The following is a 12,771-nucleotide window of genomic DNA, read 5'->3' on the forward strand; positions in this document are numbered from 1 at the left end:
TCAGTTTCTTGTTCACATTTTTTGTTTATTTCCATATTGGACTGTTTGACTTTTTGTTAGAGATTTGTAGTAGTTCTCACTGTACAATGACTACCAATCCTTTTTAGGTTGCCTCTGTTGCAGGATAGATTTGGGGAAGGATAGTTAAGCCTACTGGGCTTCCTAGATGCCACAGTGGTAAAGAATCTGTCTGCAGTGTAGGAGACACTGGTTCAATCCCTGGATTGGGAAGATCCCCTGGAGTAGGAAATGTCAACTCACTCCAGTTTTCTTGCCTGGAAAATGCCACGAACAGAGGAATCTGATGGGCTATAGTCCATGGGGTCCCAAAAGATTTGGACAAGAGTTAGCAACTAAACAACAACAAAATAGAAGGCAGGTATCAGCTGCTATATTTCTAATTCCACAAATATTCCACTGGGAAATGAGTTAAACTGGATGAAGGCAAATGGCTTGCCATGGTTTTAGATAAGAAGTGATGCTGAGGCTAGATGCACAGTAATAACCAAGAAGTTTTAGAGGTCTTACAAGTGAAACACAATTGTGAATTTTTAAACACAATTCCAATTATTGAACAGTTTCTGTAGCAAAATAAGGCTACAATATTCTGCACCAAAGTAAAGACAAAATACTCTGCATATCTGCAAAGTAACATGGATATTATAAATAGATTTCTCATTGTTCTTGTGTCTATCAGTTCAGTTCATTCGCTCAGTGTTGTCTGACTCTTTCGAGACCCCATGAACCGCAGCACACCGGGCCTCCCTGTCCATGTCCAACTCACGGAGTCCACCCAAACCCATGTCCATGGAGTTGATGATGCCATCCAACCATCTTGTCCTCTGTCATCCCCTTCTACTCCTGCCCTCAATCTTTCCCAGCATCAGGGTCTTTTCCAATGAGTCAGCTCTTCTCATCAGGTAGCCAAAGTATTGGACTTTCAGCTTCAATATCAGTCCTTCCAATGAACAACCAGGACTGATCTCCTTTAGGATGGACTGGTTGGATCTCTTCTGTCAATACACAACATGTAAAACACTATTATGTTCAAAGGTTTCTTTTCAGTATAACTTTTGAATTAAAAAAATAAATTTAAATATAGACCCATATAGTTTCATGTTTATTTTATTTTTCATGAGCTTTTCCCTTGGCATGTCATATTTCAACTCTTAAACAGAAAATCCCTTGAAAATAAACTTTAATCTGAGGTGCTGAATTGTGAAAAGTCGTTTTGTCACAAGAGGACAGGATCCTTATCATAACTTCTTCTTGTTGGACGAGTTCCATCTATGGAGTAAGCTTGCTCCAGTTCTCAGATACAGATATTCCCTTTTCTCCTTCTTTCCTGTTTTAGCAAACTTCCAGCAACAAAACAGATAGCATATTGTGATGACAAATACAACAGTTGCCACACAAGCCAATAGGAACCCAATCACATCCACTGAGTGGTACTGGTACCAAGTGAGGTTGTGGGTGGCTGGCTGCAGGTGCTTGGCTCCTTTGTAGCAGGTGGCAAACTCAGTCCAGAAGACTGCTCGGTCCAGGGACTTTACAGGCTAATCATGGTGAATTCTTGATAGCCTCATAGCATTTCCTTTCTATCTAAAGAAGAACAAAGATACCAACATTGAAAGAAAGCTACTTTACTTAAGCATACCAATGGCATAGATGGTTTTCAAAAAGAGTCATACAAATTATTCAAAGTAAATATCATACAATTACAGAAAAGTGAAAGTAAAAGTAGCTCAGTCCTGTCCAGCTGTTTGTGACTCCATGGACTGTACAGTCCATGGAGTTCTCCAGACCAGAAAACTGAAGTGAGTAGCCTTTCCCTTCTCCAGGGGGGTCTTCCCAACTCAGAGATCAAACCCAGGTCTCCGGCATTGCACGCAGATTCTTTACCAGCTGAGCCACAAGGGAAGCTACATTTTCAGAAGTAGTAGTCTATTTTTAGTTGGGTCCTCATTGAAAGTTTGACTTTTACATTGAAATTTTAGATTGACAGTTATTTAAAAAGTGAAAATGTAAGTTCAGATGGGAAACTTCAATCTTTTCTACCATAGGAATTGATAAGAGCCATTCCAAACACTGTAAGTTGGATAGTGAAAAGGAGAGTTCAGGATGATGTTCTTGTGGAAGTATAATAGAACAGAGTAATAGTGTAAGAAAAAATGAAATGACACCTAACCAGTCCAGGTGCTTTGACTCTTCTCCATTCCACTATCTATTTTCTACCAGTGGATAAAATTATTTTTTGGAGATACCAATTAACTGTGAAAAGAAGAGAAGCAAAAAGCAAAGGAGAAAAGGAAAGATACAAACATCTGAATGCAGAGTTCCAAAGAATAGCAAGAAGAGATAAGAAAGCCTTCTTCAGCGATTAATGCAAAGAAATAGAGGAAAGCAACAGAATGGAAAAGACTAGGGATCTCTTCAAGAAAATCAGAGATACCAAAGGAACATTTCATACAAAGATAGGCTCGATAAAGGACAGAAATGGTATGGACCTAACAGAAGCAGAAGATACTAAGAGGAGGTGGCAAGAATACACAGAAGAACTGTACAAAAAAGATCTTCATGACCCAGATAATCACGATGGTGTGATCACTGACCTAGAGCCAGACATCCTGGAATGTGAAGTCAAGTGGGCCTTAGAAAGCATCACTACGAACAAAGCTAGTGGAGGTGATGGAATTCCAGTTGAGCTATTCCAAATCCTGAAAGATGATGCTGTGAAAGTGCTGTACTCAATATGCCAGCACATTTGGAAAACTCAGCAGTGGCCACAGGACTGGAAAAGGTCAGTTTTCATTCCAATCCCAAAGAAAGGCAATGCCAAAGAATGCTCAAACTACTGCACAATTGCACTCATCTCACACGCGAGTAAAGTAATGCTCAAAATTCTCCAAGCCAGGCTTCAGCAATATGTGAACCGTGAACTTCCAGATGTTCAAGCTGGTTTTAGAAAAGGCAGAGGAACCAGAGATCAAATTGCCAACATCCGCTGGATCATAGAAAAAGCAAGAGAGTTCCAGAAAAACATCTATTTCTGCTTTATTGACTATGCCAAAACCTTTGACTGTGTGAATCACAATAAACTGTGGAAAATTCTGAAAGAGATGGGAATACCAGACCACCTGATCTGCCTCTTGAGAAATTTGTATGCAGGTCAGGAAGCAACAGTTAGAACTGGACATGGAACAACAGACTGGTTCCAAATAGGAAAAGGAGTTCGTCAAGGCTGTATATTGTCACCCTGTTTATTTGACTTATATGCAGAGTACATCATGAGAAATGCTGGACTGGAAGAAACACAAGCTGGAATCAAGATTGCCGGGAGAAATCTCAATAACCTCAGATGTGCAGATGACACCACCTTTATGGCAGAAAGTGAAGAGGAAGTCAAAAACCTCTTGATGAAAGTGAAAGTGGAGAGTGAAAAAGTTGGCATAAAGCTCAACATTCAGAAAACGAACATCATGGCATCTGGTCCCACCACTTCATGGGAAATAGATGGGGAAACATTGGAAGCAGTGTCAGACTTTATTTTTCTGGGCTCCAAAATCACTACAGATGGTGAATGCAGCCATGAAATTAAAAGACGCTTACTCCTTGGAAGGAAAGTTATGACCCACCTAGATAGCATATTGAAAAGCAGAGACATTACTTTGCCAACAAAGGTTTGTCTACTCAAGGCTATCGTTTTTCCTGTGGTCATGCATGGATGTGAGACTTGGACTGTGAAGAAGGCTGAGTGCCGAAGAATTGATGCTTTTGAACTGTGGTGTTGGAGAAGACTCTTGAGAGTCCCTTGGACTGCAAGGAGATCCAACCAGTCCATTCTGAAGGAGATCAGCCCTGAGATTTCTTTGGAAGGAATGATGCTAAAGCTGAAACTCCAGTACTTTGGCCACCTCATGCGAAGAGTTGACTCATTGGAAAAGACTCAGATGCTGGGAGGGATTGGGGGCCGGAGGAGAAGGGGATGACAGAGGATGAGATGGCTGGATGGCATCACTGACTCGATGGACGTGAGTCTGGGTGAACTCCGGGAGTTGGTGCTGGACAGGGAGGCCTGGCGTGTTGCAATTCATGGGGTCACAAAGAGTTGGACACGACTGAGCGACTGATCTGATCGGATCTGATCTGATTAGGTTATTACATCTCTCTAACTCAAATTTTCCATCTGGCTTCTTATCACATTTAGAATAAAACCCAAATCTGTTCTTTAGTCCATAGTATTCTACATACTCAGACCCCTGGTAATCTCTTCCTTGATCACTTTGTTTGGGCACTCTGTTGTAGGCCCATTGGCCTTCTAGCTGTTTCTTGATGTTGCAAATGTTTTCTTACATTAGCACCTCTGAACTTGCAGTCCCTTTTGTCCTTCTGGAATATTCTTCCCCACAACACCCTGGAGCTTGTTTCGAGCTCTTCATTGAAGCCTTTGTCTCAGTATTACATTCAGAGTTCAAACTGGCTTTTCTTGATCACATTAAGACAGTTCAGTTCAGTTCAGTCACTCAGTCATGTCCGACTCTTTGCAACCCCATGAATTGCAGCACGTCAGGCCTCCCTGTCCATCACCAACTTTCAGAGTTCACTCAAACTCATGTCCATCGAGTCGGTGATGCCATCCAGCCATCTCATACTCTGTCATCCCCTTCTCCTCCGGCCCCCAATCCCTCCCAGCATCTGAGTCTTTTCCAATGAGTCAACTCTTCGCATGAAGTGGCCAAAGTACTGGAGCTTCAGCCTGAGCATCAGTCCTTCCCAAGAACACCCGGGACTGATCTCCTTTAGAATGGACTGGTTGGATCTCCTTGCAGTCCAAGGAACTCTCAAGAGTCTTCTCCAAATCCACAGTTCAAAAGCATCAATACTTCGGTGCTCAGCTTTCTTCACAGTCCAACTCTCACATCCATACATGATCACTGGAAAAACAATAACCTTGACTAGATGGGCCTTTGTTGGCAAAGTAATGTCTCTGCTTTTCAATATGCTATCTAGGTTGGTCATAACTTTACTTCCAAGGAGTAAGCATCTTTTAATTTCATGGCTGCAGCCACCATTTGGAGCCCAAATACATAAAGTCTAACACTGATACCACTGTTTCCTCATCTATTTCTGATGAAGTGATGGGACCAGATGCCATGATCTTTATTTTCTGAATGCGGAGCTTTAAGCCAACTTTTTCACTCTCCTCTTTCACTTTCATCAAGAGGCTCTTTAGTTCCTCTTCACTTTCTGCCATAAGGGTGGTGTCATCTCCATATCTGAGATTACTGATATTTCTCCCAGCAATCTTGATTCCAGCTTGTGCTTCTTCCAGTCCAACGTTTCTCATGATGTACTCTGCATATAAGTTAAATAAACAGGGTGACAATATACAGCCTTGACGAACTCCTTTTCCTATTTGGAACCAGTCTGTTGTTCCATGTCCAGTTCTAACTGTTGCTTCCTGACCTGCATACAAATTTCTCAAGAGGCAGATCAGGCGGTCTGGTATTCCCATCTTTTTCAGAATTTTCCACAGTTTATTGTGATTCACACAGCCAAGGGTTTTGGCATAGTCAATAAAGCAGAAATAGATGTTTTTCTGGAACTCTTTTGCTTTTTCCATGATCCAGCAGATGTTGGCAATTTGATGTCTGGTTCCTCTGCCTTTTCTAAAACCAGCTTGAACATCTGGAAGTTCACAGTTCACATATTGCTGAAGCCTGGCTTAGAGAATTTTGAGCATTACTTTACTAGCATGTGAGATGAGTGCAATTGTGCGGTAGTTTGAGCATTCTTTGCCATTGCCTTTCTTGGGAATTGGAATGAAAACTGACCTTTTCCAGTCTTGTGGCCACTGCTGAGTTTTCCAAATGTGCTGGCATATTGAGTGCAGCACTTTCACAGCATCGTCTTTCAGGATTTGAAATAGCTCAACTGGAATGCTAACACCTCCACTAGCTTTGTTCGTAATGATGCTTTCTAAGGCCCATTTGACTTCACATTCCAGGATATCTAGCTCTAGGTGAATGGGAGTGGTCACACCATCGTGATTATCTGGGTCATGAAGTTCTTTTTTGTATAGTTCTTCTGTGTATTCTTGCCACCTCTTCTTAGTATCTTCTGCTTCTGTTAGGTCCATACCATTTCTGTCCTTTATCGAGCCCATCTTTGCATGAAATGTTCCTTTGGTATCTCTGATTTTCTTGAAGAGATCTCTAGTCTTTCCCATTCTGTTATTTTCCTCTATTTCTTTGCATTGATCGCTGAGGAAGGCTTTCTTATCTCTCCTTGCTATTCTTTGGAACTGTGCATTCAGATGTTTATATCTTTCCTTTTCTCCTTTGCTTTTCACCTCTCTTCTTTTCACATTATTTTTAATGCCTCCCCAGACAGCCATTTTGCTTTTTGCATTTCTTTTCCATGGGGATGGTCTTGATCCTTGTCTCCTGTACAATGTCATGAACCTCAGACCGCAGTTCATCAGGCACTCTATCTATCAGATCTAGGCCCTTAAATCTATTTCTCACTTCCACTGTATAATCATAAGGGATTTGATTTAGGTCATACCCGAATGGTCTAGTGATTTTCCCTACTTTCTTCAATTTAAGTCTGAATTTGGCAATAAGGAGTTCATGATCTGAGCCACAGTCAGCTCCCACTCTTGTTTTTCCTGATTGTATAGAACTTCTCCATCCTTGGCTGCAAAGAATATAATCAATCTGATTTCGGTGTTGACCATCTGGTGATGTCCATGTGTAGAGTCTTCTCTTGTGTTGTTGGAAGAGGGTGTTTGCTATGACCAGTGCATTCTCTTCACAAAACTCTATTAGCCTTTTCCCTGATTCATTCTGTATTCCAAGGCCAAATTTGCCTGTTTTTCCAGTGTTTATTGACTTCCTACATTTGCATTCCAGTCCCCTATAATGAAAAGGACATCTTTTTTTGGTGTTAGTTCTAAAAGGTCTTGTAGGTCTTGTAGAATGGTTCAACTTCAGCTTCTTCAGCATTACTGGTTGGGCATAGACTTGGATTACTGTGATATTGAATGGTTTGCCTTGGAAACGAACAAAGATCATTCTGTCATTTTTGAGGTACTGCATTTCGGATTCTTTTGTTGACCATGATGGCTACTCCATTTCTTCTAAAGGTTTTCCTGCCCACAGTAGTAGATATAATGGTCATGCTAGTTAAATTCACCCATTCCAGTCCATTTTAGTTCACTGATTCCTAGAATGTCAACGTTCACTCTTGCCATCTCCTGTTTGACTACTTCCAATTTGCCTTGATTCATGGACCTGACATTCCAGGTTCCTATGCAATATTGCTCTTTACAGCATCAGACCTTGCTTCTATCACCAGTCACATCCACAACTGGGAATTGTTTTTGCTTTGGCTCCATCCCTTCATTCTTTCTGGAGTTATTTCTCCACTGATCTCCAGTAGCATATTGGACACCTACCGACCTGGGGAGTTCCTTTTTCAGTATGCTATCATTTTGCCTTTTTTACTGTTCACTGGTTTCTCAAGGCAAGAATACTGAAGTAGTTTGCCATTCCCTTCTCCAGTGGACCATATTCTGTCAGACCTCTCCACCATGACCCACCCGTGTTGGGTGGCTCACATGGCATGGCTTAGTTTCACTGAGTTAGACAAGGCTGTGATCCGTGTGATTAGATTGATTAATTTTCTGTGATTATGGTTTCAGTGTGTCTGCCCTCTGATGCCCTCTTGCAACACCGGCCATCTTACTTGGGTTTCTCTTACCTTGGACGTGGGGTATGTCTTCACGGCTGCTCCAGCAAAGCGCAGCCGCTGCTCCTTACCTTGGATGAAGGGTGTCTCCTCACTGCCGCCCATCCTGACCTTGAATGTGGACTAGCTCTTCTTGGCCCTCCTGTGCCACTCAGCCACAGCTCCTTGGATGTGGGGTTGTGTCTGGAAGCTTCCACCAGGAAGGAATGCCTATCAAGAATTTATAATACCCTACAGCCTGATCTGAGTAGGAGTTATTTGTGTTTCACTTCATGATACTTTTCTAGCTTATTTGAGTTTTGAGCTGTTTACTTGAAATTGTGCAGCTTTCATGCATACTATTTACTCTGTAGACATTTTAAAATTTGTTATATTTTCTAAAATAAACCCTTAAGTATGAAGCATGCATGAAAGCTGCACAATTTCAAGTAAACAGGTCAAAACTCAAATAAGCTAGAAAATTATCACCAAGTGAAACACAAATATAACTCCTACCCAGATCAGGCTGTAGGGTATTATAAACTCCTGATAGGCATTCCTTCTTGGTGGAAACTTCCAGACACTTTTTTCTCTTCTCCAGATTAAGTACTAGCCTGACCTCTAACACCATACAATGATTTAAATTGTATACATATTGGAATCACATGGTATGTAGTTATTTGTGTCTGAATCGTGTAGATGTTGGTTGGTTCCACTGTTGTATAGTATTCCCTTGTTTAATAATACCACATATTACTTATTCATTGTTTGATCATTGGGTATTTCAATGGCTTTTTGGTCATTACTAGTTATGTGGGTGTAATTATTCTGATATATGTATTTTGGTTTATATATTTATATATGTTTATTAGTTATATATCTAAGAGTGGAATTGCTGAGAAAAGGCTGCATGCATGCTTAGGTCTCTTTAATATTACTAAACAGTTTTCTGAAGTGGTTTATTAATTTGTGTTCTCATCAGCAGTATGGAAAAGTTCCTATTTCTCCACATTCTTGTGATGGTTCTCAAATTTTAGCTTTTATGATGAAGTATAAATGAGGTTTAATTTACATTTTCTTGTTTACTAGTGAAGGGTATAAAGCTATATATATTTTGCCAGGAAGTGTAATCTTTTGTATAGGTATTTTAATATATCTATTTCAAGATTGAGGAAATTTCTATTTTTAGTTTGCAAAATATTTCTTTTGATATTATGAATGGATGTTGACTTTTATCAATTATTTAATCATTGGACTGGTCATAATGTTTTTCTCTTTTATGATGACAATTTATTGAATTATATCACTCATTTTCATACATATAAACAAACAAACTTTTAATCTTGGAATAGTCCATTTTGATCAAGGTGTTCTGTACTTTTTATATGGCATTCTAGTTCTTTTGTATTTTATTTATGGAAAGAATTGTGTTAAAAATTTTTGTTTTCCTGTAATGTCCTTATATGTTTTTGATATTAGGGATTATGGCCTCATAACATGACCTGGAAAGTGGTAATATGTTTGAATTATCTAGAAGAGTTTGTGGAAGATCAATAGTACTTCTTTTCTTAATTATTTAGAAATATGTACTGATGAAGGCATCTGAGCTGGGAGTTTCCTCTGTGGGAAATTTTAACAGTTTTAACAGATTCAATAAAGTATGGAAACATTTAATTATTAAAAGTGTATTCAATTAATTTTTGTAAAATATTGTGTTTCAGAGGACACTGGCAAGAGAAAAATAACTTACTGATGGAAAGTGTATTTGTGAACCATATATCTGAAAAGAGACTTGTGTATATGATGCATTAGAGTTCTAATAGCTCAATAATCAAAAAGACAACCAAATTAAAAAGGGGATAAGGGATTGGAAGAGACATGTTTCTAAAATGATACAAATGGCCAATAAAAACATGAAAATATTCTCAGCATTAATAGCCATAAGGAAAATGTAAATCAAGACCAAAGAGTGATCATACTCATTACCATGCTTATAATGGACGTGAGTCTGAGTGAACTCCAGGAGTTGGTGATGGACAGGGAGGCCTGGCATGCTGCAATTCACGGGGTCGCAAAGAGTCGGACGCGACTGAGCGACTGAACTGAACTGAACTGAACATGTGTTGGCAATGATATGAAGGATTAGAACTCTCATACACTGTTGGTGAAAATGTAGAATGAAGTGACCACTTTGGAAAAGAGTTTGGTAGTTTCTCATAAATATAAAATTATCCTATGACCCAGTGCAGTAAAAACCTGTGTTCACACAAACATATATAACAGCGTTTATAGATTCTTTTCATTATAGACAAAAGTGAAAAAAATAGAAATGTCCATCAATTGATGAATGTATTAATAGAATGTGGTATGGTATAGATATACTATAAAATATTATTCAATAACAAAAAGTACTGGTACATGCTACAATATAGATCTAACTAAAAACTTTTTCCTAAGAAAAAGAAGTCAGTTGTAAATGACCACATATTGTATGATACTATTCAAATAAAATGTTCAGAATAAGAAAACCTATCGAGACAGGAAGATTAGTAATTCTTAGTATTTTTAGAGTTTCAGAAATTTTAAGCATTGAATTGAAATAATATTTTTCTTATTTTTCAGTCTTCTATGGATGGGCTTTGTATGCTCAGTTGCTCAGTTGTGTCTTAACTCTTTGTGACTGTAGCCTACCAGGGCCCTCCACCTGTGGGATTTTTCAGACTAGAATACTGGAGTGGGTTGCCATTTCCTACTCCAGGGGATCTTCCCAAGCCAGGGATCAAACCCATGGTTCCTGTCTCTCCTGCACTGCAGGCAGATTCTTTACCACTGAGCCATCAGGAAACCCTTGTATGGATTCTGTCATACTTTAAAAAATGCATGCTTGTTACAATAAGCTATAGAGTTCAGATTTCTTTTCTTTTCTTTTTTGCATGGAAAATTATTGCACTGATTAGTTGCTCTTTTGGAGAAGGAAAAGGTACCCCACTCCAGTATTCTTGCCTGGGGAATCCCATGGACAGAGGAGCCTGGTGGGTTATAGTCTATGAGGTCGCAAAGAGTCGGATACAACTTAGCATCTGAACAGCAGCAGTTGCTCATTAAATTGATAGGATTAAAAAGCAACTTTGAAACAAATGGTTGAATGTAAAAGTGAAATTCAGATTGGTTATATAGTTTTAAGTATTTTTAAATTAGCCTCTTAATAAGGGAAATAAGCTTATATTACTGTTGAAAAGAGAACTTAACGATCTATAGATACTACCAAGTTAAAGAAATGCTATACTCATGAAGGGTTATAAATGACAGTCTTCATTGCACTGAGCAAGTCCGTACTTGACATTGTGTTCAAGTCTAATAGCTGTTCCCTTGGCCTCCATGTGAGCAATATTATTGGGTTGGTCAACAAACAGGGAGTCCCACCATGGTAAATTGCATGGTAAATGGCTCAGAGATGTCATTGTCACCACTATGAGTGATAAAAGCTTTGGTTTTCGGGTGACCTAAGAAAGATTTCACTAAGAACAATAAATTCTGAGTCCCATGGTTAGAAATTTACAGTATAAGTCAATAAAGAAGGTAATGCTTCCTGCTGAGGATTGCTATGCTCATGGGATCATGAAAACATTTGTGAATTTCCAAAGAAAGTCTGTCTGAGGAAATGAGGGAAAGCTATACATTAGAGAGGATGTTACTGCAAAGCTGCTTTGTCCAGAGGACAAGTGTGGACTGATTCTTGATTCGAAGAACACCATGTTCAAAATCATGGAAGTGAAGAAACATTGTTTCTTAAGAATAGAGGGAATGATTCATTCTGATAATGTATGGAGAATCTCAGAGGGCATTTGGCAATAGAAGGAAAATGATGGATGTACTGTTTACAAAGCCATCTTCTACCAACTGCACTTTTATTTTTAGGCAATGTGAGTTACTGAAAGTTCAAGGAGAAGTATGGATGTTTACTATAAAGAAAGCTGAGCACGGAAGAATTGATGCTTTTGAAATGTGGTGTTGGAGAAGACTCTTGGGTGTCTGTTGGATTGCAAGGAGATCCAACTTGTCCATCCTAAAGGAAATCAGTCCTGAATATTCATTGGAAGGACTGATGCTGAAGCGGAAACTCCAATACTTTGGCCACCTGATGCAAAGAACTGACTCATTTGAAAAGACCCTGATGCTGGGAAAGATTGAAGGCAGGAGGAAAAGGGGATGGCAGAGGATGAGATGGTTGAATGGCATCACCAACTCAATGCACATGAGTTTGAGTAAACTCTGGGAGTTGGTGATGGACAGGGAAGCCTGACATGCTGCAGACCATGGGGTCTCAAAGAGTCGGACATGACGGAGTGACTGAACTGAACTGAACTTCCCATATAATCTTAGATAAAAGCACTACAATAGTAGTAGAGCTGAGATAGAAGAATGGGGAGACAAGAAGACCAGTCAAAAAGCTATTGAAAATTTATAGATGACAGATAATTATCATCAAGTGTTGATGTTTTACCTTTCTGTTCCACTATTGTCCCTGAGATTTAATTAGAACTTAGTACTTTTTTTTTTTTTTTGCCGTCTCCTTACCAAGAAGATCATTCTGTTGGATCCACTTAAAAAGCTGAGTGTTGTTTCCCAACGTATCTGATTTCTTCCCACTGAATCTCCACACAACCTATAAGACTAAGAAAAGACTCAACTCCACAAATAAGATCAGAGTTTCAGAGCATTTTAGAAGTTAAAATCTAGTAAGAAGTCATTTTGTCCCACTTCTTTCAATGAACAGATGTGGGCATTTCTTCTCAGGAATGTTAAATAATGTTAAATAATAGTTCAAAAAAATCAAAGCAGCAAAAATCTGGTACCCTGTTGATCAATTTATCATTTTGTTTACTACAAAATGCTATGACTAGTTTTAAAGATTTGAGGGAAATTAGCTTGTAAATAATGTAATTTAATAGCTAAAAGCATTCAAGAATCAACCAGAACTGTAGTGTATACAAAAAGCTGACTGAAATTTCTGCAACTTCATTTCATGTGACTATCTTA

The 12,771-nt window shown here is 39.1% G+C and overlaps 1 pseudogene; it reads right to left on the reverse strand.

Annotated features, from left to right (window-relative positions):
* Positions 1-1,256: 1,256 nt before the first annotated feature.
* Positions 1,257-12,771, reverse strand: part of LOC129657102 (UDP-glucuronosyltransferase 2B4-like) — a 35,346-nt pseudogene continuing 23,831 nt past the window's right edge.

Source organism: Bubalus kerabau, chromosome 7, assembly GCF_029407905.1.
Source record: "Bubalus kerabau isolate K-KA32 ecotype Philippines breed swamp buffalo chromosome 7, PCC_UOA_SB_1v2, whole genome shotgun sequence".
In the NCBI taxonomy this organism is placed as follows: Eukaryota; Metazoa; Chordata; class Mammalia; order Artiodactyla; family Bovidae; genus Bubalus; species Bubalus kerabau.